At 33.9% G+C, this 24,497-nt stretch overlaps 1 pseudogene; it reads right to left on the minus strand.

Annotated features, from left to right (window-relative positions):
- Positions 1 to 1,360: 1,360 nt before the first annotated feature.
- LOC127802216 (uncharacterized) lies at positions 1,361 to 24,052 on the minus strand (annotated as a pseudogene).
- Between the last annotated feature and the right edge of the window lie 445 nt (positions 24,053 to 24,497).

The following is a 24,497-nucleotide window of genomic DNA, read 5'->3' on the forward strand; positions in this document are numbered from 1 at the left end:
AAAAGAACCAAAATTGGGGAGGAGAAGCAGCACGACCGCGGCGAGAAAGAAGAACTAGATTCGGCCAGGAGAAGCAGCGCGGCTGCGCCGGAGAAGAACCAACTCCGGCTACCAGTAGCGATAGTAGTGACGGCAACTCCCTCCTCCAGCATCCAGCGACTGCCTCTTCAATCTAGGTTTGTAATTTTTATTTATGTATTTTATATAAATTTTTTATATATTGAAGTATTTGGTTTTAATTATATTGTAATTAATTTGTGTATTTGATTATATATTTGATTATACATTTGTTTGTATGCGAATATTTGATTAATTTGTGATATTTGAAAAAAAAATAGTAAATTTATTTAGTAACCCAATGTTGGGACTCGATAATGATTTTGCATGCCTTGATATTAATCTGATTATAATGTAATGTTGTGAAATTTAATAGATTGGAATGTCAATGTCAGGTGTAAGTGGCGTGGGTGTGATCGAGCGTATAAGGAAGAAAATGGTAATGTTTAACTTAAGGCATCTGAAGGAGGCTTGAGCCATTCGAATGTGTTAGATGCTTGGCCACATTCGGATGAGGCATGATGTATTCAGATGGCTTGGGAAAGCATTCGGATGGAGAGACCACACATTCGGATGTCTCTCACACGGGTTTCTCACCCTTTGTGTCTAACATTCGGATGGGGCATGGAACACATTCGGATGTCACTCTCATGCTTTCTCTTTTTTTTCTCTCATGCATTCGAATGTGGGCTCTATAGCATTTAATATAATGATGTCAAAGCTGGAAGCTTTGATATCATTATTAAAGATGCATATATTAAAAAACAATTCATTTATTTGTATTATTATAATAATTTTTTTAATTAAAATAATATAAAAATCAAAGAGTTCCCGACCACGCATGGTTGGGGAACCAAAGGTTTGGGAAAACAAGGGTTCTCGACCACTCATGATCCAGAACCCAATGTTCTCTGACCCTGAACCAGGGTTCCCCCGTTAATGTCGATAACACTAATTGGTGTGCAGTTTAATTTTAATTTCTTTTAGATTGCAAAATATTGGTTATTGTGCATTATTTGATATTTATTTTTTTTTATATTTGATTTGTTTGGAATTGTAGAATACAGACTGGTATGTATTGTTTAATATTTAATTTTTAATTTAATTTATTCAAATTGTAAAGCACTTATTGATGTGTTTTATTATATAAACTAGTTTTTCACCCGTGCGATGCACGGAAAATGGATTCACAAACGAAGATATAAAAAATATATAAACTTTCAATAAATATTGAAAACATAACAATTTAATTTTATTATATTGTAAATATCACAAGAAATAAAATTTATAATAAGATTAAATATTACAAATTCTGAAAAACTTCTTTGAATACAACATTTGTGGTTGAGTTTGTTTGTTCTCTTTCCTTATCACATATTAGTATCTTTAAACCATTCCGACTTGTAACTCTTGACACAGCTACATATAGCTGACCATGACTGAATACTAGTTTTTTCAAATAAAGTCCTACATGCGATAATGATTGCCCCTGACTTTTGTTGATGGTCATAGCATAGGATATAATCAAAGGAAATTGTCTTCTTCGGAACCTGAACGGCAATCTTGAATCTGATGGAGTCAATGACATCCTTGGAATGAAGACTGTGTCCTGAATTATTTCCCGATATAATTTTACCCTGTAGAATATGATTTCCAAGTCTTGTGACAATAAGCCTTGTCCCATTGCACAACCCTACAGAATGATCAATATTTCTCAGTAACATCACTGGAATTCCAACTTTCAAATTCAACTCATGATTTGGCACCCCAGAACACCTAATACTGTTCAAAAATTCTGGTGAATGAATATCTCCTAATAAATCAATGTTTGTATCTGACCTGCAAGTCGTATCCGAACTTAAATAGGTCTTTCCTTCAATTTGGTTTAAAGAAACCATATACTCGTTGATGGATTCGACGACATCAAGCGTCGGTGCTAGTATGGACCTTCCTTGCAAATATGATATATCATCAACATGGTCTGAGAAGCAAGGATATGTGCTCTCCACAACTACTTCAAGCAAATTATCAAACCCATTTATTAGAATATCATCTGGTATTTCAACAGATGCATGACCGTCATTTCTACCACCTAATGTTCCATCACCAATTTTCATAATCCACTTGGAAAAAATTTTCAATTCCATTGACTGATCATCAGAATCAAGACCTTGTAGCCTCATGTTCTTTGTTAAATTCAATACCTTACAGTGTCTCCATAGATATGAGGAATTGATAGTTGCAAGAACAATGTCTTGTCTACTCCTTTTTGGGATAACTGGCAAAATCTGTCTAAAATCTCCACTGAACACCACTGTTTTTCCTCCAAAAGGTTGATCCTGGCTCAATGGATTGGTGAACCTTAAAATATCCCTCATACTTTTGTCTAGTGCCTCGAAGCAGTATCGATTCATCATAGGTGCCTCGTCCCATATTATGAGCTTTGACTTTGCTATCAACTCTGCGAGTGCACTCCCTTGTTTGATATTGCACGTTGAATCTTCATTGGGATTAAGAGGAATTGCAAACCTCGAATGTGCTGTCCTACCACCTGGCAAAAGAAGTGATGCTATGCCGCTAGATGCCACATTCAGTACTATTTCTCCCTTTGATCGCAATCCAGTTGATAGAGTTTTCCAAACAAATGTTTTTCTAGTCCCTCCATAGCCGTACACAAAGAATACACTTCCCATATTAGCTTCTACAGAATGCATAACAGTTTTATAAACATTTCTTTGTTCATCTATCAATTTTTGCACAAAAATCTTATGATCTTCTGCCAAAGCTTTCCTGTCATACCTAAGCTCATCTTGAATTAGCCTATTTTCAGCGAGCGATGCATCGAAAATACAAGGAAAGGGCAATGATGGAAAATCATGAAGACTTCTTCCAGTGCTCCTCAATATCTTCTCAATCTCCAAGAGAGCATAGTTTTTGGTTTCTTCCTCACTCAACTCCAAACCTATTTATTACCAAAAACGAAATGAAAAAAAATATTGTCATGGGTTAAGAAAATGATTAAAAAAACATGCAAACCAAAAACACTGAAAAAAATATGATGACATTTTACCTTGGTGGTTGAAAATGATTCTTTGTCTATATAGAATATCATCTGAAAGAAATTGCCAACATTGTTGCCATACATATTCAGGTCTTGCCAAAGATTTTGACATCAAGAGAGTTGCGAAAAGATTCCTTAACGAATGTGCAAAACCCCAATTACTTGCTTCAACTATGCCATCTACGTACTCTTTATCATCGTCAAGTAAATCGAGTGCATAGCAAGCATCCCGAAATGATGAATATTGAATACCATTCACACATTTAATTTCTTCATAACTCATAAGGCCCCGTACAATATTCAATAGAGTTCCCAAGTAATACATTTCCCCACAACCTGGAGGAACATAAAATACTCGACCTATTGAGAAACCACGTTGTCTAGGTTGCCATTCTCGTTGACCTTGCTTCCAAACAAATCTTATCGGGAATTCTACGTACGTGAGATCCTTCCCATCACTGTACTACTTATTTGCATCCATCCACACAGTGAACATGCTATGCTTTACAGTAGGACGACTTAATACATCATCTATTAGGTCCAAATCTGAAAAAATAACATTCTACTCGTCAGGAAGATGAAATGACAACCTCTCAACCAGTGGATCTCTGTAGTGAATGTCAAATCCAAACATTCTCCAAGCAGCTTCGCATGGGGAAATATATCTGCAATCGTAATACATATTTATCTCATCAGTCTTTTCAGCATTCCCATCGTCGAGACTTTGATAAAAACTTGCAGTAACTCGATCGTGTCCCTTATTTACATACTTGAAAAGATATTTAATTGACCTTAACTGATTGCACCACTCCACGTTAATGTGAGCACCGCATTTCAGTAGCAAGTACCGGTTATGGGGAACCACATATCGATTATCAAGTTCAATACCATTCTTTTGTACAGTCCTTATGTTGTCTCGTCATCGATAAACGGGGTATCCATCTTCATCAACATTGGCAGTATCAACAAACTTTTTTGGGAAATGTTTAGTGCATCGACCATTAGCCATGCATGGTGAGCTGCTTCGCAAACTACCACACAGACCATGAATCATTAGATCTTTGACGGCTACATAATAATTCCTCTCACTTACTTCATCAGGGATTTCGGCCAATATGATACAGTTAATATCATCACCTAATGGAAACTTTGCATCTTTAGCCAAAAAAAGCAATATGTGTGCATGTGGCAAACCACGTTTCTGGAACTCAATGGTATACATTACTGCAACAAAATGTAATGTTTACGAAAAAACTTTAAATAATGATTAAAAATTCAAATAAGTAACATGACAAAAAATAAGAGCACATATATAGATGTAAACAATAAAAAAATAAGTACCTGCTTTAATTGTTCCAAATACTTTGTTATGCCTAAGATCTTTCATCAAATTATCTAACTTCATCTTGAATACCCTACAAAGTATATCAGGTCTGTCCTCTGCTTTTAGTCTTCTTTTCTCTAGAAAACGCATAATCTCTGGCCATTTCAGATTACATGTGAATGTAATAAACAGATCAGGATATCCAGCCTACTTGCATATAGCCATCGCATCTTGGTAGTTTTGGATCATATATCGCGCCCCACCAGTAGATGTAGACGGTAAAATAATTCGCTTGCCTTGAGAAGCAGGATTAGTTTCACCTCTTAATATTGCCTCAGTTAAACCTCTATACATCTCACACCTCAATTCCTTTTGGTGCATTCGTACATATGCTAATCTTGAAGACTTGACCATCGTGTAAGCATCGACCAAAAATTGTTGGAACAACCGTCTAGAGAATAAAATGATTGGTGATTCACATGCCCTTTCCTGCAAACGATATGCAAAAAACTCTCTCATGCTTATTTTTTTCCGTCCAGACTTTGCTTTGGAATTTAAGTTTTTTAGTTTGACATCTTCTCTGTAACCGTCTTGACCATACACAAAAAGTAATGGATATTGTAGTCCAAGGTACGAAGCATTTAATTCATTGATCCGTTGCAATAACCCACTTCGAGTTTCAACAATAATATCTCTATCTCCAGGCAAAGTCTCAAAATCACCAACTACTAAAGCCCGCAACTTTAGATACTAATGGCATATTGTATCTCCTACCATCATGACCTCTCTTTCCCAGAAGCTTAATTTTAATGCTCGAGTAATCTTGCTGACGTAAGGTTTCTCTAACCATTCAAAATGACTTTACCAGAACATTATTTTCATTAAGTATCTTTTTTAAATTAGATACGATCTCCTCATGTAGATTGTTCCCCTCAGAATCTTAGCTATAATGGAAAAATATGAAACAATTTAAATTTGTAAATATAAAATAACTAATAGAAAACAAATAATGCAATTCAAAAGAAAAAGATTTATACCCTACAGCATGTAATCTGTTTGCGACTTCGTTATCTGTATCGTAAATGTATAACTTTGCAAATTTAGGCGAAGATCCCTCAATTGACAACAAACTCCCAATCATGTGATAGTTTTGACTGTGCAATCTAAACACAGGTGGTGAGTTCCCTCGGTTTACATTGGAGTCAATCTTTCCTCCCATTGATGTGAAGGAAAACATCATGTTGTACATTCGAATGTTCTCAACAAAATGCTTGCTTTTCTCGTCACTCGCATAGAGTAGATCATTTAGAATTTGAGGAGGGCATGGCATATGTGGAAGCTCAACTTTCCCTTGCATGCAGCACAATGAGAATTTTGGTTTTTTTGTATTATAATTTTTGCCAACTCTCTCGTCATACCAAAATATAGCACCACAAAATTCACATGTGTATGATGCATCATCGATGTCAGCGTATTCTGTCAAATCAAAAATAAAATATATTTTTAAGTTTTGAAAAATTGCAATACACTATAGTCAAAAAATTAGTAAGGGAATATACCATAAATAGTTAGGAAAGTCATTTCAAACTTGTGAAAAGTATCAACACATTGTATTCAAATTCCATTATATAGATTCTCAAAGTTGGGTGTATTTATTATGTATCAAATGCAAATTACGATGCATGTTGAACAAAATTTCGTTAGATTTTTTTTCTAATTTTTTACAAAATATATAAAAATGGTAAGTAAATTTAGATGGGAAACTATATGCATATTGTTGAGCATTGCAAGTAGAAATGTTTCTGGAATAGAAAAAAAATTGAGAGAACAGATTTAGTGGGTTATACTTAAGTATACAAATATGTTATACTATATGTAAATTTAAGAATAAATGGTTGAAGCCCAAGCCCAGTTTGTTGAAGCCTGAGCCTACCTTGGTTAACCCTAAAGCCCTCATATATAACCCTTGAGTAGCCTTTCTTGATGTTTCCCTCTATGGCCGAAACCCTATCTCCCCCCCCCCCTTTCCTTCTTCGGCCGATTCATGCTTTTTGCTTCAGCCGATTGCTTGTGGGTTCTTAGGGTTCTTGCCTTTCTTGGTTCAATCCTCTCGGCCGCCTTTCCTTATATGCAATAGATGATCCGTTAGGGCGATATCCTTCTCTATATATCCGAGACTTTGGTCTCTTGTTCGAGAAGTTGCTATCGGCTTCGTGCTTTCAACCCATCCTCTTTGTGATCCGTTTTTACCTTAGCGGTGACCTACTATTTCTTGGTTTAATCAAATGGAGGTGAGAGAGATTCTATTGGTTTCGGCTAAGAGGTGTTCGGGGCTTTTGTTCGGCTCTTTGTGATTCCTGTGTGGAAGACCTATTATGTGTGGGTGCTTTGTTCGGTTGGGGTTTTGGGCTTTCGGTTGAGGGCTTTCTGTGTGGCTTTGTGGTTTCATTTGCGTTACCTAAGTGGTGAATAGACCCAACCAGATCCGAGCCTTGGCCGATTAATAGGGAAATCTATATTTTGTTATTCTCGTTCTTAATTATTTTCAATTTAATTTGGTTTTGATTTGATGGTTGATTTTTTGTTGTTACTCACAGATCTATGGAATAAATAAGATCTATGTAAGTTACTCTCAGATCTATGCATTTTCAGTAGATTTTTTTTTGTTACTGTCATATTTATGTAAGTTTTTTATATTTATTGCTTCTAATTTTTTTTTAAATTATGTGATTATGTATTTATGGGATTTCGGTTGAGGGCTTTCTGTGTGGCTTTGTGGTTTCGTTGGCGTTACCTAAGTGGTGAACGGACCTAACCAGATCCGAGCCTTAACCGATTAACAGGGAGATCTATATTTTGTTCTTTTTGTTCTTGATTATTTTTAGTTTAATTTGGTTTTGATTTGATGGTTGATTTTTTGTTGTTACTCTCAGATCTATGGAATAAATAAAATCTATCTAAGTTACTCTCAGATCTATGTATTTTCAGTAGAGTTTTTTTGTGTTTTCGTTAGCGTTACCTAAGTTACCTAAGTGGTGAACGGACCTAACCAGATCCCAACCTTAACCGATTAACAGGGGGATCTATATTATGTTCTTTTTGTTCTTGATTATTTTTTGTTTAATCTGGTTTTGAGTTTGTTGGTTTTGTGTTTCCTAATGAGGCCCAAGGCTGTGACGATTTTTGGGTAGGTTTTATCTTCATAGCCTTCGGTCTGGGACTGAAGAATCCAACTCCGTCACCACTTTTAGGCAGCCCATTTTAGAAGTCAGGCCACAAGCCCTATTCCCACTTTAGAAGAAAAATGGGCCTTAGCCCATTTGCTCAAGTGGGGGAAGCCCATTATCTTTAAAGCCTAAAAGCCCTCATATAAAAGGCCCATTTTGTGCGGCCCATTCCATGTTGTTTCCTTCGGCCGAACCCTAGCTCTTCTCTCTCTCTCTCTCGTTTCCTTGCTTGGCCAATTGCTTCCTTCGTGGTTTCCTTTTACGGCTGATCTTCGATGGCTTTGTTTCGATGTTGGTCCGATGCTTCTTTCCATGCTGAGAGACAACATCTGTCCTTGTTGATCTTGGCCAATTTGTTGGTATCGCATGCCCTATTTTAGGGGTTTCGATCATCCATTCTCGGTAAGCTTTTCTCTTTGCTTTGTGCTTTCTACCCTCTATCTTTGTGACCAATCTACCTTCTGTGGTAACCTACTGTGTGTGGCTTTGATCGATTGGGTGAAAGAGGGCTTCGTTTGGGTTCGACCGAGAGGTGTTAGGGCTTTCTGGGTTTTCGATTTGAGGGCTAGTTTGAGGGTTTCGTTGTGGCTTGTGGTTCCTATTCGTTGGCGTTACCAAAGTGGTGAACAGACTCACAGATCTGAGCCTTGAATCGATTTTATACAGGGAGTTTTTTACTTCGTGTTCATCTTTTTGTTGTTGTTATCGATACTTTGTGTATTGTTCTTTACATTCAATTAAATCTGGTTCGATGTTATTGCACTAACCCTACTGTTTTGTAGAGATTTTCCACAACAATTGGTATCAGAGCCTTGTGTGGCTCCTGGGTAGTGCTTGTTTGAATCAGATCTGAAAAACCCCATCGTTTTTAGATCCGATTTCATGGTGAGTTCGTTCCATATCAAATCTGATCTCGGTTCGATTATTCTTTACAGGTTGTGAGTTGAGTCGAAAGAACCCCATATCCGGATCCAGCAAATCGTGGGTCATCTCCCTGAGCAGCACGTGGCTGCTCACTCGCCTGCTGGCCAGAGGCTCATGAGCTTGTAGGCGGCAGTGCGTGGGGGCCGAGGTGCCCTTCTTCTGTTCCAGATCTGATCCTGCATCACTCACAGATCTTAGCCCTAAGATCTGTACTGGTAACCTCTATAGTTTTAAATTCTGTAATTCTCATTTTCAACATCTAGCAGGTCATCGTGTGGGGGTGGCCATTAGGTTTGGGGTTATCTTGTGGTGGTAACCATTGCTTGTTGCTAGAATTAGGATCATCTATGATTTTCTTGTGCTAGCATGACCTGTTTTGGTGCGGTTAAGTCTTGCTTAGAAAATCAGTTGCTTAGTGTCATGTGTGACTTCTGCCTGGTCTAATCCTTTGTGGGTTCCAGTGGCTGTTTTTTTATTTACTATTATCTAAACTACTTAGTGTTTTTTAGATATTGTTGAGTTAACCTGTGTTAATCTGTGTGATTACTAAAATTGCTAAGTGCTTCAAAAATCTTTTGCTAATTGGCCCTTTGATTCTTCGTGAATCTACTGCCTAAGTTTTCTTTAAATTAAAACTTAGTGTTTTCTTTGAAGTCTCCTTAGTTTGCATATCTAATTTCTTATACTCTTAGTGGGTATCCAATGTTTGTTTTGAACTTTTTTTTTTTATGATTTACTTGAGGTCGTTTTAATTGCTTAAGTGCTTTAAAATTGTGCCTAGTAAATCCGCCCCTTGATTGCTTAGTGCTTTAAAATTTTTATCTTTGTTAAAAATTTTTCCCCTTGATTAAATCTGTTTTGTGCTTATCCATTGTATAGGATACAGTGTGAAGAACTTAGTGTTTTGTAGGTTGCACTACTTATTTATGTTATGCATTTTCTTTGTGAACATGGCCACACATTATGAAATAGGGATTTTCAAAGGGGATGGGCATTTTGTCTATCTTTTAAAACAAAAATGAAAGGGATACTACCTTAAGTGAGGTGGAGTCACTCAATCACCCTAAGTGGGAAGATGATGAGTGAGAAATCCTAGCCTAAGTGGGAGGATTAGGGAGATCTTACCCTAAGTGGGAGGATTAGAGAGACCCTTACACTAAGTGGGAGGATTAGTGAGATCCAAACCTAAGTCGAATGGAGAGAGAGCTAGCTCATATTTATGCATTTGTTGCATTTCCTATATGGATAATATGCATTTGTTGCCTTTCCTCTGTCGATAATATGCATTTGTTGCATTTCCTGTGTGGATAATATGCATTAATGCATTTGTTGCATGTTTAAGCATTTGTTGCTTGTCTAAGCTTTTGTTACTTGTCTAAGCTTTTGTTGCCTATCGTATGCATTTGTTGCATATTCATTTCCTATGTGGATGAGTAGGCATTTGTTGCATGATTAGACATTTGTTGCTAATACATGCATGTGTTGTGCATTTGTTGCATGTTGCTGTGTGTGCTGGCCTCATTAGGAATCAAGGTGGAGATTGTTGGTTTTGTGTTTCCTAATGAAGCCCAAGGCTGTGATGATTTTTCGGGTGAGTTTTATCTTCATAGGCTTCGGCCCGGGATTGAAGAATCCAAGTCCGTCACCACTTTTAGGCAGCCCATTTTAGAAGTCAAGCCACAAGCCTTATTCCCACTTTAGAGGAGAAATGGGCCTTAGCCCATTTACTCAAGTGGGGGGAAGCCCACTGTTCTGATCCCAAAAGCCCATTTTGTGCGGCCTATTCCCTATTGTTTCCTTCAGCCGAACCCTAGTTCTTCTCTCCCTCTCTCGTTTCCTTGCTTGGCCGATTGCTTCCTTCGTGGTTTCCTTTTGCGGCTAATCTTCGATGGCTTTGTTTCGATGTCGGTCTGATGCTTCTTTCCATGTTGAGAGACAACATCTGTCCTTGTTGATCTTGGCCGATTTGTTGGTATCGCATGCCTTATTTTGGGGGTTTCGATCATCCATTCTCGGTAAGCTTTTCTCTTTGCTTTGTGCTTTCTATCCTCTGTCTTTGTGACCGATCTACCTTCTATGGTAACCTACTGTGTGTGGCTTTAATCGATTGGGTGAGAGAGGGTTCCTTTGGGTTCGGCCAAGAGGTGTTGGGGCTTTATGGGTTTTCGGTTTGAGGGCTGGTTTGAGGGTTTCGTTGTGGCTTGTGGTTCCTATTCGTTGGCATTACCAAAGTGGTGAACGGACTCACAGATCTGAGCCTTGAATCGATTTTATACACAGAGTTTTTTACTTCGTGTTCATCTTCTTGTTGCTATTATTGATACTTTGTGTATTGTTCTTTACATTCGATTAAATCTGGTTTGATGTTATTGCACTAACCCTACTGTTTTGTAGAGATTTTCCGCAACAGAGTTGATCTATGTAAGTTACTCTCAGATCCATGTATTTTCAGTAGAGTTTTTTGTTACTCTCAGAGCTATCTAAGTTTTTTATATTTATTGCTTCTAAATTTTTTTAAATTATGTCTGGCAGATTATACATTTATGGGCTTTCGATTGAGGGCTTTCTGTGTGGCTTTGTGGTTTTGTTGGCAATGAGATCCTAAGTGGTGAACGAACCTAACCAGATCTGAGCCTTGACCGATTAACAGGGAGATATATATTATGTTCTTCTTGTTCTTGATTATTTTCGGTTTAATCTGATTTTTAATTGATGTTGATTTTTTTTTTTTATTTATTACTCTCAGATCTATGGATCTCATTGCTCTTTTGAATAAACCCTTATTTTGGAACTAAAAATCTGCCTCAACACTACAGTGTAAGTTTTTTATATTTATTGCATCTATTTTTTTTAAATTATGTTTGACAGATTATACATTTTTGCTCATAGTCTATATTTTAACATATTCATTGGTTTGATGTGTTTGAATGGACTATACTTACCTGATTGTGGACAAAACTGAACATAGTGACCATTTCCTTAGCACTATCTATTAGATCTGCACCTCCTTTTTTATTTATTTATTTTTTTTGCTTAGATCTACGTGTTTCTGCATTTTAACATAAATCCTCTATAAAAATGATTTATCTACTATATTGGACACAAAAAGGATTTTTTTTTAAGTTTCTCTTATGTATACGAGGTTCATTACTCTTTTGAATTAACCCTTGATTTCGAATCAAAACTCTGTCAAAGACTCATTTATTTCAAAAATAAGGGATTTTTTTTTTATTTTTTCTCCATATGAACAGATTAATGTTGTAAATAAAATGTTTACAGAAACTCATCATTGGATAATCGATGTCTCACAAATTCATTCTAAACCTGCCTATATTTAAGCCCTTTTGTGTAGACAGTTATTTTAATATACATAGAATCTTCATTGTTCGATACTAATTATTGTCTTAATTTGAAAATGAGGACAATGTCATCTGCTGAAAAAGATAACACTCACTGGGAGAAGTGCACAAATCTTCAATCTACTTCAATCACATGAGGTAAGTAATTAAAAGAACCTACTTGTTCATATTTTTGTCGAAATAATTTTCATTTTCATATATACAAATGGATCCATGAGTGAAATTTAAGAAAATTATAAATTATTGTTTGGACTACTCTTTTTATACTTAATTTGATCAAACTGACAACCTACTTGGTTTTCCGGTCACACTTTGGTGTCTAAAAAAATTAGTGCTACAATACGGTCACATGTACACTATGTAAAAAAATTTTAAACATCAATAATCACTTTTAATTAAATATTTTATAGAATTTATTATTGTTATTCAAATCTTTAAGAAATAATTCAAAAATCATTATAGATGCCAGAATTTTGGAATGAAAAATACCGTAAATCCAGAAGTGATGCTATTCAATTATAATCGATCATCGATTATGCGACAATACTTTGAGATTTTTTAAATAATAGGACCAATAAAAAAAGTTCATATTCGTATATTTAATTAAAGTCTATCATCTAATGCCAAACATGATTGTACACAAGTGATAATATATTATCATTCGTGACATATAACATTATTCTATTCAATGATATATCTAATTAAAGGGACATTTAGGAAAAAATATAAATTGGCGGTTAAAGATTTCACCTGTATTGGAAATCACTGAAAATTCAACATCATCACCTAAAGAAAATAAAAAATACAATTACTACAAAATATGGGGCTGCCATTATACGAACTTTAGCACCATGTGATAGAATTGTTACCCTCATCTACAATTTCTTCGAAAACTGGAACTTGCATTCCAAAATCAAGACAACTGTTTAATGCTGTAGGTAAAAGATATAGCAAGACATTGGTAATTTTTTAACATGCAATTCTCAAACTATCACTGAGATGGTGGAAAATTTATTTATATAAAATGAACAATATAACTCACCTTTGGTAAAAATTGCATGTTCTTGCATATTTGGAGTAAAAACACCATCGTCCACAGACAACAATCTCATCGATGGTGAAGACGCAATACATCTTCCCTTGGTTATCTTGTGCTTACCGGAAGAAAGTGTTCTCAAAGTCCTACACGTGCCACTACTTTCTTGGCATTGAAAATTATCCGATAATGTAACTGGTGCATCACCAATGGAAAAACCAATACGTTGGCATTGCGAAACTGTTAAAACATTAAATTATAGTTTCCATAAATATTATTTTTTCAAAATAAAAATTAAGCTTTATAGTAATAATAATAGGTCATTACCATTTGTAATAACACTGAAAGGCGTCCTTGATAGTTTGTTTGAGTTAATCGTCAAAGTTTTCCTAAAACAACTTGTCGTTCCGTTAATTTCTCCCAAACATTCAATGGAGTTTGTTTTTGAATGGCTACTGCACCAATTTTCTGCAGGAAAATTGAGAGACTAAATGGGTAAATTATTTCGGTTGTGTCCTCGAAAAAGGGGATGATATCACAATACTCATCACGCTAACAGGTGAGACCCTCTTTCCAGACTGAACTGTTTCAATATTTCATTCATGTTTTCTTCCACATTAATCACATTGTTTTGCTTCTATGATAAATGTTAGAATAGCAGCAGTATAATAATGATGACAACACAAAACACAATATGGTATCTACTAACTACTACAACAGTATAAAAAAACATTGTATTTAATTGCAGTCTTTTGGGAAAAATCGAACTGCTATACATGACATTTGTGTATATTGCCTTGTGAATAGTAGGGAAAAAAATAATAATATAAATTTTAATAGTAGATCAAAAACTTCATAAGTAGCGATTATTTAAAAAATTAATGAGTACATATCGAAAAAAATTGTGAAAACAGTATGAGTGCACAATACTAATGCAAATATTCATAATTATAAACACAGTAACATAGATATGCAGGAGAAATCACAGTCAGATTTGGGGAGAGACGAATAGAAAATAATACTGATAATCTTAACTTAAACGTGTGAAAATTGCCACATAAATAGTAGGGAAAAAAGTAGTATTAAAAAAAAGTACATTGTATGCATGTAAAGATTTTCATTAACAGAGATATAATGAAGCATTTTCAAATCAGTGAATTTGCATTGTCTAACCCTATAGAATTTTTTTTTGATAAATGACTTCATAAAAGAATGTAACAATTTAGCATTAAGTAGTAACATCTCTAATAAGGCAGTATTGTTATGGATAGGCTTAATGAATAGAACAGTAAGAACTGAAAAAATAGTATAAACACAAAAGAAGCAGTAGGGAAAACATTGGATCAAAAATCATTTACCTAGCCCGGTTGCTTTTATCTTCTGTTGCTTGCCTACTCCCCCATCCATATTCTTTGATCGTTGTCTACTGGTAGTTTCTGCTGAGATATGGGCGATAGAAATTATGGTAGAACAACAAAAGAAAAGCAACCAGAATGATAGCAGAGAAGCCCAACCATATATATATATGAGGAGGCTAATAGTGAATAATTAATGTAACTAAACTGCCTCCAACTAATTATCCCAAAACGTGTGGCTCCTAGGAAGTGTAAATGTCACATTGAAAACTAAACCAATAAAAAAACAAAAGAAGAGCAAAAAAAATCGTGTCTATATTAATTGTGTGAATAATAATGATAGTGAATAATTGTAGGAAGTGTAAAGGTCACATTAAAGAGCCAAAACAAACCGTGAATGTACTGGACGCCAGAGTTATGGCTGTGTTTACTGTTCTATTGCTTTAGCTTCATATTGAGCATAATTTTGTAATGTTTTCAGTTTAATAATTGTAGGAATTTAAAATATTAATTATTAATTATTTGATTAATAATAATAGTGAATAATCATTATACCAGCTTCAAAAAGTGTGAAGGAAGTGTTAACTGCTAGGAAGTGTGAAGGTTACTTAGAAAATTAAATTAATAAAAAAAACAAAATTAATAATGGTGAATAATTAATATAAGTGCATAGAAGCTGTTTCTAGATTATTCAAACGTATGAAGTGTGAAGGTCACATTGAAAATTAAATTAATAAAAAAATAAAGATGAGTATAAAAAATTGTGAGAGGTGCCTCGTTTATCTGATTATCTGTCTATCTTTAAATGACAGTAGAAATTAATTGTCTGATTATCTGTCTATCTTTAAATGATAGTAGAAGTTAATAACATTAGAAATTTTTTATATTAATTGTTGAAACACGTTTTTAGAAGCTGCAGCTGATTAGTGATTATCCCAAAAAAATTGTGTATACATTTTAAATGAAGTGTTATTTTAAATAATAACAGTAGAAAATTTAAATATAATTTATTTCTTGAAAAAGGAAAAAATTAAACCAATAAAAAACAAAAGAGCAAAAAAAAAAAAACCATGAAGCTACTGGACCGTCAGAGTTATAGCTGTGTTTACTTTTTTGGTGCTTTAGCTTCATATGGAGCATACTTTTGTTATGTTTTTATTTTAATAACAATAGGAATTTAAAATATTAATTATTTGATTAATAATGATAGTGAATAATTAATTTAATTGCATAGAAGTTGCCCCAACTGATTATCCCAAAATGTGCTACTGTTAGGAAGTGTGAATGTCATATTAAAAATTAAATGATGTCTCATTTCAGTAACAGCATAAATTTAAAATATTAATTGTCTGATTATTCCAGCTGATTAATAATAGTAGTGAACAATGAATGTAATGGCATAGAAGGTGCAGCTGATTAGTGAGTAGCTAAAAAAAATTGCGTATACCTTTTAAATGAAGTGTTATTTTTTTAAATAATAACTTCATAAAAATTAAATATTAATTTATTTCTTAAAAAGAAAAAAAAATAAAAGCTGATTTTTGGGCAGGAAAAAATTTATGCAGTAATTCTGCTACTTTTATAGTGCTTTAGCTTCATATGGAGCATATTTTTGTTATGTTTTCATTTTAATAATAGTAGAAATTTAAAATATTAATTATTAATTATATGATTAATAATAGCAGTGAATAATTAATGTAACTTTATAGAAGCTGCCCCAGGTGAGGCCCAAGGCTGTGACGATTTTTCGGGTGAATTTTATCTTCATATGCTTTGGCCCGGGATTGAAGAACCCAAGTTCGTCACCACTTTTAGGCAGCCCATTTTAGAAGTTGGGCCACAAGCCCTATTCCCACTTTGGAGGAGAAATGGGTCTTGACCCATTTGCTCAAGAGGGAGAAGCCTACTATTCTGAGCCCAAAAGTCGTCTTGTCCCTTAGCCCATAAGCCCACATATAAAAGACCCTTTGTGCGGCCCTTTCTTTTGGTGTCATTCCCTTTCTCGGCCGAACCCTAGTCCATCCCCTTCTCTCTCTTTCATGGTTTCCTTTTGTGGCTAATCTTCCATTGCTCCGTTCCCATCTCGGTCCGATACCTCTTTCAATGTTGAGAGGCTGCATCTTTCCTTATTGATCTTGGTCGATTTGTTGTCGATGCACATGCCCTATTTAGGGGGTTTTCAATCATCCATTATGGGTAAGCTTTCTCTCTTGGCTTTGTGCTTTATACCCTTTGTCTTTGTGACCGATCTACCTACTGTGGTAACCTACTGTGTGTGGTTTTGATCACTTGGGTGAGAGAGGATTTCGTTGAGTTCGGTCGAGAGGTGTTGGGCTTTCTAGGCTTATGGTTTGAGGGCTTCGTTGTGGCTTGTGGTTCCTATTCATTGGCGTTACCAAAGTGGTGAACAAACTCTTCAGATCTAAGCCTTAAACAATTTAACAAGGAGTTTTTACTTTCTGTTCATGTTCTTTACGTTCGCTTATATCTAATTCGATTTGTTTTGCACTAATCCGTTTGTGTTGTAGTTGATTTTCCGTAATATGAATAATAACAGTAGAAATTTAAAATATTAATTTTCTGATGAATAATGATAGTGAATAATTAACGTAACTGCATAGAAGCTGCCCCAACTGATTATCCTAATGTTTTTTTGGAAAGTGGAAAAAAAAATTTTATCTTATTTTTTTGTGGTTTGTATCTGTTATATGAGTTGTTAGTTTAATCAACTTCTGCCAAATGTTACTGGAGCTATTTATGTCAACATCTTAATTCAGTTCAACTACTTAATTCAGCTCAATATTATTTTGTTAGAAGTAATATAATTAATATGTTAAATAATCTAAAAATACTTAAAATTAGTTTAAAAATTAATTTTAAATTAGTCCATGTGGAAAACATTTTAACTAATACCCACCAAATTGAATAACTTAAGAGTCGTTCGTTTTCTTTCTTTTCCATTTTCAGGCCCAATGCCTTAAAACAATAAAGTTCCCAATTCAACATATGACCAATCCAATATCTTCCAATCATTAAACAATGAAATTGTAAATACCATAGCATAGAGGCATATAAATAAGTCAGAATAGATAAAAGTCACATAATATTTAACAACAAAAGCATAATCAGGTTACCCAATAAAGTACGATAATAATGATGACAAACAACTTGAAGATACCTAGAACAACCAACTATAATAGAACCTTAAATGCTTAAAGATTAACGGTCTATTTGCTTGAGAATATTCTTAATTTGTTTATATTTAGTCTTTTTCAACTTTCAGGAACTTGCGAAGCTTATTGCTTGACAATTGCGTGGACGAACCCCTGTCCTTGTTTGGAACAATGCTACTCACATCATCGCACGTAGAGGGATAAGTACGTTTCGCTGGAGTCTTTACCGACGTGCTAACCTCATTGTCTGAAACAGACCCCTGTAAAATAATTTGAAAAATAATACTGATTACAACTTTGAGAATGAAACCCATATAATTGATCACCCCTACACATTGCTAACATTTCAAGGCAAATAGTACCTTCGAATCAACATCAATAGTCTTTTCCAATTTTGACAGCAAGTCAGGTTCCTGTTGATGTTACACACAATCAAACAATCATTTAGCGATGATCATGTGCGTTTTAAGAAACACAATAGATGATGTGAACTATAGGTAACTTGATTCTCAGTGTAATCATTTATCTGATATTTCATGATCAAGTCATTGTCATCAATAAGTCTTATCACAATGTACAAATCATCAATTCGGGATAAATTCTGATCTCTTATCTAAACCTTGAACAAGTAGCCTCCTATTCACCAAGGTCTCTACCTCGCCTGGACAGTAATCCTTAGCACCATCCTATGAGAATAGAATTCAGGCAAATTAATGTAAACATTAATTATTGTTTGATAAAGAAAAATATTTTGAAGTTAAAATACATCTCTCACCCGTGCCAATCAATCCCTTAGCTTGCTGGCAGATTTCCCAATCAGTTGTAGGCACTCACGATCCCACAAAAGAAAACTTGCACTTTCCGTTCCATCAACAACCCTAACCCGTATCTTAAACTTAGGATTGTCTGACGTGTCGAACCTTTCACACTTCTCGCAATAGAAGCAGTTTCCATTTTCTTTAACTTTTTTTGCACATTTCTTACAACTTAGATACCACCAACCTCGATCCGATTCAACATCAATAATTGTACAAACTACCCAATAGCTACCAGCCTGCGGTTCGATGCATTGTTAGATGGTTGTAATGTGTGTAGTGTTAAATATACATGCCTAACAAAGTGAAATTATCTCAGTAGACTCAAGCAATTGTTTAATTGTTTTGACTTCACACATTCCACTCTCTAAATCATCAGTTATAGAGTATGTAGTCGAAGAAGAAATTTGACTAATCCTCTGTGAGAAACACTCTACACTGTTCAACAACCTAAAGTTTTATAACAACATTGGTTATATATGATAATGAAGCATTATAAATGAATGAATATATAACAATAGCATATAATGGCAGCCCCATACTTATCATGGAAATCCTCAACCTCAAAAACTGCTGCGTTGACAAACACCTTCGTTACGTAATATGTACTTGTAATCCTAACTTCTCCTGATATTTTAAATTAGGTCATCACTCTACCGTGCCACACATTTAATAGTCTAAACAGTCAAAATTTAGAGATAAGGAATTAGTAGATATACCCCTAAAAATCTTCGTGCGACACATCTGAAGTAGAAGAATAATAGGTTCATCCTTAGCAGATTCAAGGTGAGAGTTCACCAGATCAGCGTGATCACCCCGAAGGGTACATAGAAGACGATTTTTCCTAATTAAGGAAAATCTGTTTACTAAAGTAGATAAATAAACACCAAATATATAGATGAAATGTAAGAATTTTCATACTCTAAATCTTCTATCACGACATCAATTGAATTGGTAACAGACGCAGATGATGCATGGAGCCGAGCACTATCCTTAGTTACAATTTCCCCTATCAAATCTATTTTTTACAAAAAATAATAATACTAATCAATGAACCACAGGGTTAAACAATGTGAAGGTAAAAAAAAAAAAAGAAGAAGAAGAAAAACAAAACATTAAAATTAAAACATACCAAAGAGCCGTGTTTCATCCACGTTTTCCTCGCTCAATATATCATTAAATGCTCTGAAAGCGAATATAGTAGCAGGAAAGGTTACATCATGCACCTCAATTACTTGCGTTGTTTTTGTAAAATTTAACTTGTATGCGTGCGACGTAGTCTTGAATTTCATGGTGTTTTGAACAACAACAAAGTTCCGCATAACATAGACTAAGTTTTCACGGATCTTATCCGTGAAAGAACTTATAAGATAATTTTTTATACTTGCATGCATCCCTGTGCCCTGTGAACACAAATAATTTTTTATAAGATAATTTTGAACAACAACAGTCTTAAAAATCCTAATTGATATACTGCTTAAACTAACAAAGATATAATAGGCTCACATTCTGCCAATAAGAGCAAATATATATATATATATCACTATAATAATAATAATTTCAACTCGTATATAGTTTGCATGTATGCACGACACTAAAAAAATTGCGGATATTGGGGCTGTCTGATATATATATATGGTTTGACACTAATACTTTACTAAATCGCCTGCAGTGTAAGTTTTTTATATTTATTGCTTTTTATTTGTTTTTTTAAACTATTTTTGACATATTATACATTTTTGCTCATCCTATATATTTTATAAATTATTGGTAGAATATACATTTTTGCTCATCCTCTACATTTTTGCTTCTGATTTGTAAGAGATTTTTTTTTTCTCTATATGAACAGATTAATGTTTAGTACCATTTGTTCATGTAATAATATGAACAGATTAATGTTTTTTTTTTTATTTTACTCACTAGCAGTGAGTAATCCCTACCTTAGCTTGCTGCTTACTCACTGTTTGTAACGGATTTTTTTTTTTTATTTATTTTTACTCACTAGCAGTAAGTAATTCCTATCTTAGCTTGTTGCTTACTTGTATGCTCACTCATTGCCATACAGCCCTGCCTTACTTACTGTTTGTAAAGAATTTTTTTTTTATCTATATGAACAGATTAATGTTGTAAATAAAATGTATACAAAATTATTGTATGCTTCATTTATGTGTGTAAATAAGGATCAACAGGGGTAAGAAGTAGTATTATCGGGGTCTCACTGTTATCATATAATAGGCTCACATTCTGCCAATAAGAGCAAAATATATATATATATATCACTGTAATAAAAATAATTTCAACTCGTATATATTTTTGCTCATCTTATATATTTTATCAATCATTGGCAGAGTATACATTTTTGCTCATCCTCTACATTTTTGCTTCTGATTTGTTTGGTTTTTTTTCTCATCCTCACTGCATTACTCAGTGTTTGTAAGGGATATTTTTTTTTTTCTACTCACTAGCAATGAATAATCCCTAGCTTAGCTAGCTACTTACTCACTGCCTTGCAAAAATATTGTATGCTTCATTTATGTGTGTAAATAAGGATCAACAGGGGATTGAAGTAGTATTATTGGGGTCTCATTGTTATCAATCTCTCACAAATTAGACAATGAGGACAATGTCATTCTATGGATAACAGAGGTAAGCATCAACAGGGATATGGATCACTATTATCGATCTTTCACAAATTCATTCCAAATCTACCTATATTTAAGCCCTTTTGTCTAGACGGCTACTTTAATATATATATATATAGAATATTCATTGTGCCATACTAACTGTTGTCTTAATTTGAAAATGAGGACGTCTTCATCTGCTGAAAAAGATAGCACTCACGTAGAGAAGTGTGCAAATTTTCAATCTACTTCAATCATATAAGGTAAGTAATTAAAAGAACCTACTTGTTTCTGCATTTTTACACACATAACAGTGTCTAATTTGTGAGAGATTAATGTTTAGTACCATTTGTTCATGTAATAGTATGAACAGATTAATGTTTTTTTTTTATTTTTACTCACTGTTTGTAAGGGATTTTTTTTTTTATCTATATGAACAGATTAATGTTGTAAATAAAATGTATACAAAAATATTGTATGCTTCATTTATGTGTGTAAATAAGGATCAACAGGGGATTAAAGTAGTATTATTGGGGTCTCATTGTTATCAATCTCTCACAAATTAGACAATGAGGACAACGTCATTCTAAGGATAACAGAGGTAAGCATCAATAGGGATATGGATCACTATTATCGATCTTTCACAAATTCATTCCAAATCTGCCTATATTTAAGCCCTTTTGTCTAGACGGTTATTTTAATATATATATATATATATAGAATATTCATTGTGCCATACTAACTGTTGTCTTAATTTGAAAATGAGGACATCTTCATCTGCTGAAAAAGATAGCACTCATGTAGAGAAGTGTGAAAATCTTCAATCTACTTCAATCATATAAGGTAAGTAATTAAAAGAACCTACTTGTTTCTGCATTTTTACACACATAACAGTGGGTAAAAAACTTACCTCACAGTCTATTAAGACCATTTCCACGGAGTTAATCTGAGATTTATCTTTGAACTTTGGCAGATCCCACTTACGTACTACACGTACTTTTATTACCCAATTAGCTCAAGTAGAATCCACAAACTTCAACATTTGAAACAAATGAGGCATTTCAAAACTAGATACAATATAAAATTAGGTGATATGAAATAGGAGTGAATAGGGTGCTTCTCTCAGAATTTGTGGGTTTTTATCTTCTCGTGTTTTTGAAAGTGGTGGCCAGATGTTTGCAGAAAATTAATGTAAGCTGCCACATCTTCTCGTGGCCAGATGTGTTTGCAAAAATTTAATGATGTGTTTGCAGAAAAGTAATGTAAGCTGCCCCATCTTCTCTTGTTTTTGAAAGTAGTGGCTAGATGTTTGCAAAAAATTAATTTAATTGCATAGAAGCTGCTTATTTTAATTAATGTAATTGCATAGAAAGTTGTCCCAACAGATGATTCCAAAATGTGTTAATGCTAGTAAGTGTGAAGGTTACTCAAAAAATTAAATTAATAAAAAACAAAATTAATAATGGTGAATAATTAATATAAGTGCATAGAAACTGTCTCCAGATTATTCAAACGTGTGGAGTGTGAAGGTCACATTAAAATTTAAATTAATAAAAAATTAAAGATGAGTATAAAAAATTGTGAGAGGTGCCTCGTTTATCTGATTATCTGTTTATCTTTAAATGATAGTAGAAATTAATTATCTAATCATCTATCTTTAAATGACAGTAGAAATTAATAACATTAGAATCCATTTATATTAATTTTTGGAACATGTTTTTAGTGGAAGGAATATTATTTATTGAAATATATACATAAAAAAAAAAATAAAGGCTCGTTTTGGGCGGGAGAATTCTTTGCAGCAACTCTGCTACTTTAATATATATTAAGATTTAGTAATTTTTTTCTTTGTATTATAAAACGTTAACAAGTATACAATAACTTTAATTTTTATTTTTTGTTTAGTATTTAAAATTTTTTTTACTTACTCTTATATTTTGATTTGCAATATTAATGAACAATATAAATCTTATATGTTTATTTTTTATTTGAGTTTTATAGAACGTTTAATACAAACAAAATTATTATAAATTTTAAAATAATATGTATAAATTATAATTATATTTTAATTTTAATATTATTTATACCATACCTTTAGAGTCATTAGCTGGTATTATAATAAGGGAAGGCAATTGGAAATTGAAAGGTGCCGTCGCGCTTCGTTTGCATAGGTGTATGTATTTTATGCTAACATATATTACGTGAATAGCATAGATTATATATTATATTATGTAGGGAAGCTTCCATTGAAAGTCACTAAGTGGAGGATAATTGTGGCCGAATGCAAAGGATATGTGTGAATAAAATATTGGAATATGGTTGAATGTAGAGTGTGTATATGTATAAGATTAAATTTATGGCATTAGTATATATATATTATGGAATAAGTGAATGAGATATTGTCTTAATATATATAGGGTATACACATAAATAAATATATATAAAACATATGCCATGTTAACCTATACATAATGTTAGCAAATATTATATTAAGAACACATATATTATTATATTATATTGTACTAGCATAGAATTCCTATATTATAATAATAGTAAGGGGGAGGTGATGGTAGCTGCTGGAACTTTCCAGCATTGGACGCGTAAGGGGAGGAAATTCCTTCTCTAATTTTCTACCATCTTCGAGTCCATGTGCTGCCTTTTGAGTATATGAATATATTATTATATACATAAAAATCAGATAAGTTGCTGGAAGAGAAGAGAAGCTAGAGAAGGGGCCGTGAGGCGGTGGAGAATTCGGGGAAAAAGGGCAGCAGCAGCGTGAGCCCTTATTACAGTAATGTAAGGATCCAAGAATCATGTCCCCGATAATTAAATAAATCTCATCAAATCATAAACACATGATTTTAGGTAATTCTTTAATTGTAGATCATGGTGTAGATGGAATGTTTGACTTTGTTATTATCTTGTACAAAATATTGTATAAATTCAATATGTATATCATCACCACAAACTGTGATGGATTTTCTCATTACCTTCTCGTGGTATCAGAGCCTTCTGGATTTATCTCCTTCGATCCAATGGCTTCCAGCACCTCTTTCTCCACTTTGTCTTTCAAGACTATGGTCCATCTTTTGACCATCAAATTATCCTCCTCCAACCATCTTCTTTGGCGTAGCCAAGTTCTACCTTTGTTACAATGTCAAAACCTTTTTGGATATGTGGATGGCTCTTTCCAACCTCCACTTGTTACCATTGGCTCGAGTTCCACTGCTACTGCCAATTCGAAATTTGCTAAATGGCAGCAAACAGATTAATTGATCATGAGCATTCTTCTTACTTCGCTGACAAAAGAGGCTATGTCTATCGTTGTTGGTTTGTCTTCCTCCCATGTTGTCTGGTCCACCTTGGAAAACACTTTCAACAACTGTTCAAAATCCCGAGAGCTTCACTTGAAAGATGAACTACAACACCTGATGAAAGCTGATAAAAGTATTGCTGAATACTCTCGTGAATTTAAGTTTGTTTGTGACCAGCTTGCTGCTATGGGTCATCCGGTTGACATTGCTCTTTAGTTTATGTTTCTT

Source organism: Diospyros lotus, chromosome 5, assembly GCF_014633365.1.
Source record: "Diospyros lotus cultivar Yz01 chromosome 5, ASM1463336v1, whole genome shotgun sequence".
NCBI classification, from domain to species: domain Eukaryota; kingdom Viridiplantae; phylum Streptophyta; class Magnoliopsida; order Ericales; family Ebenaceae; genus Diospyros; species Diospyros lotus.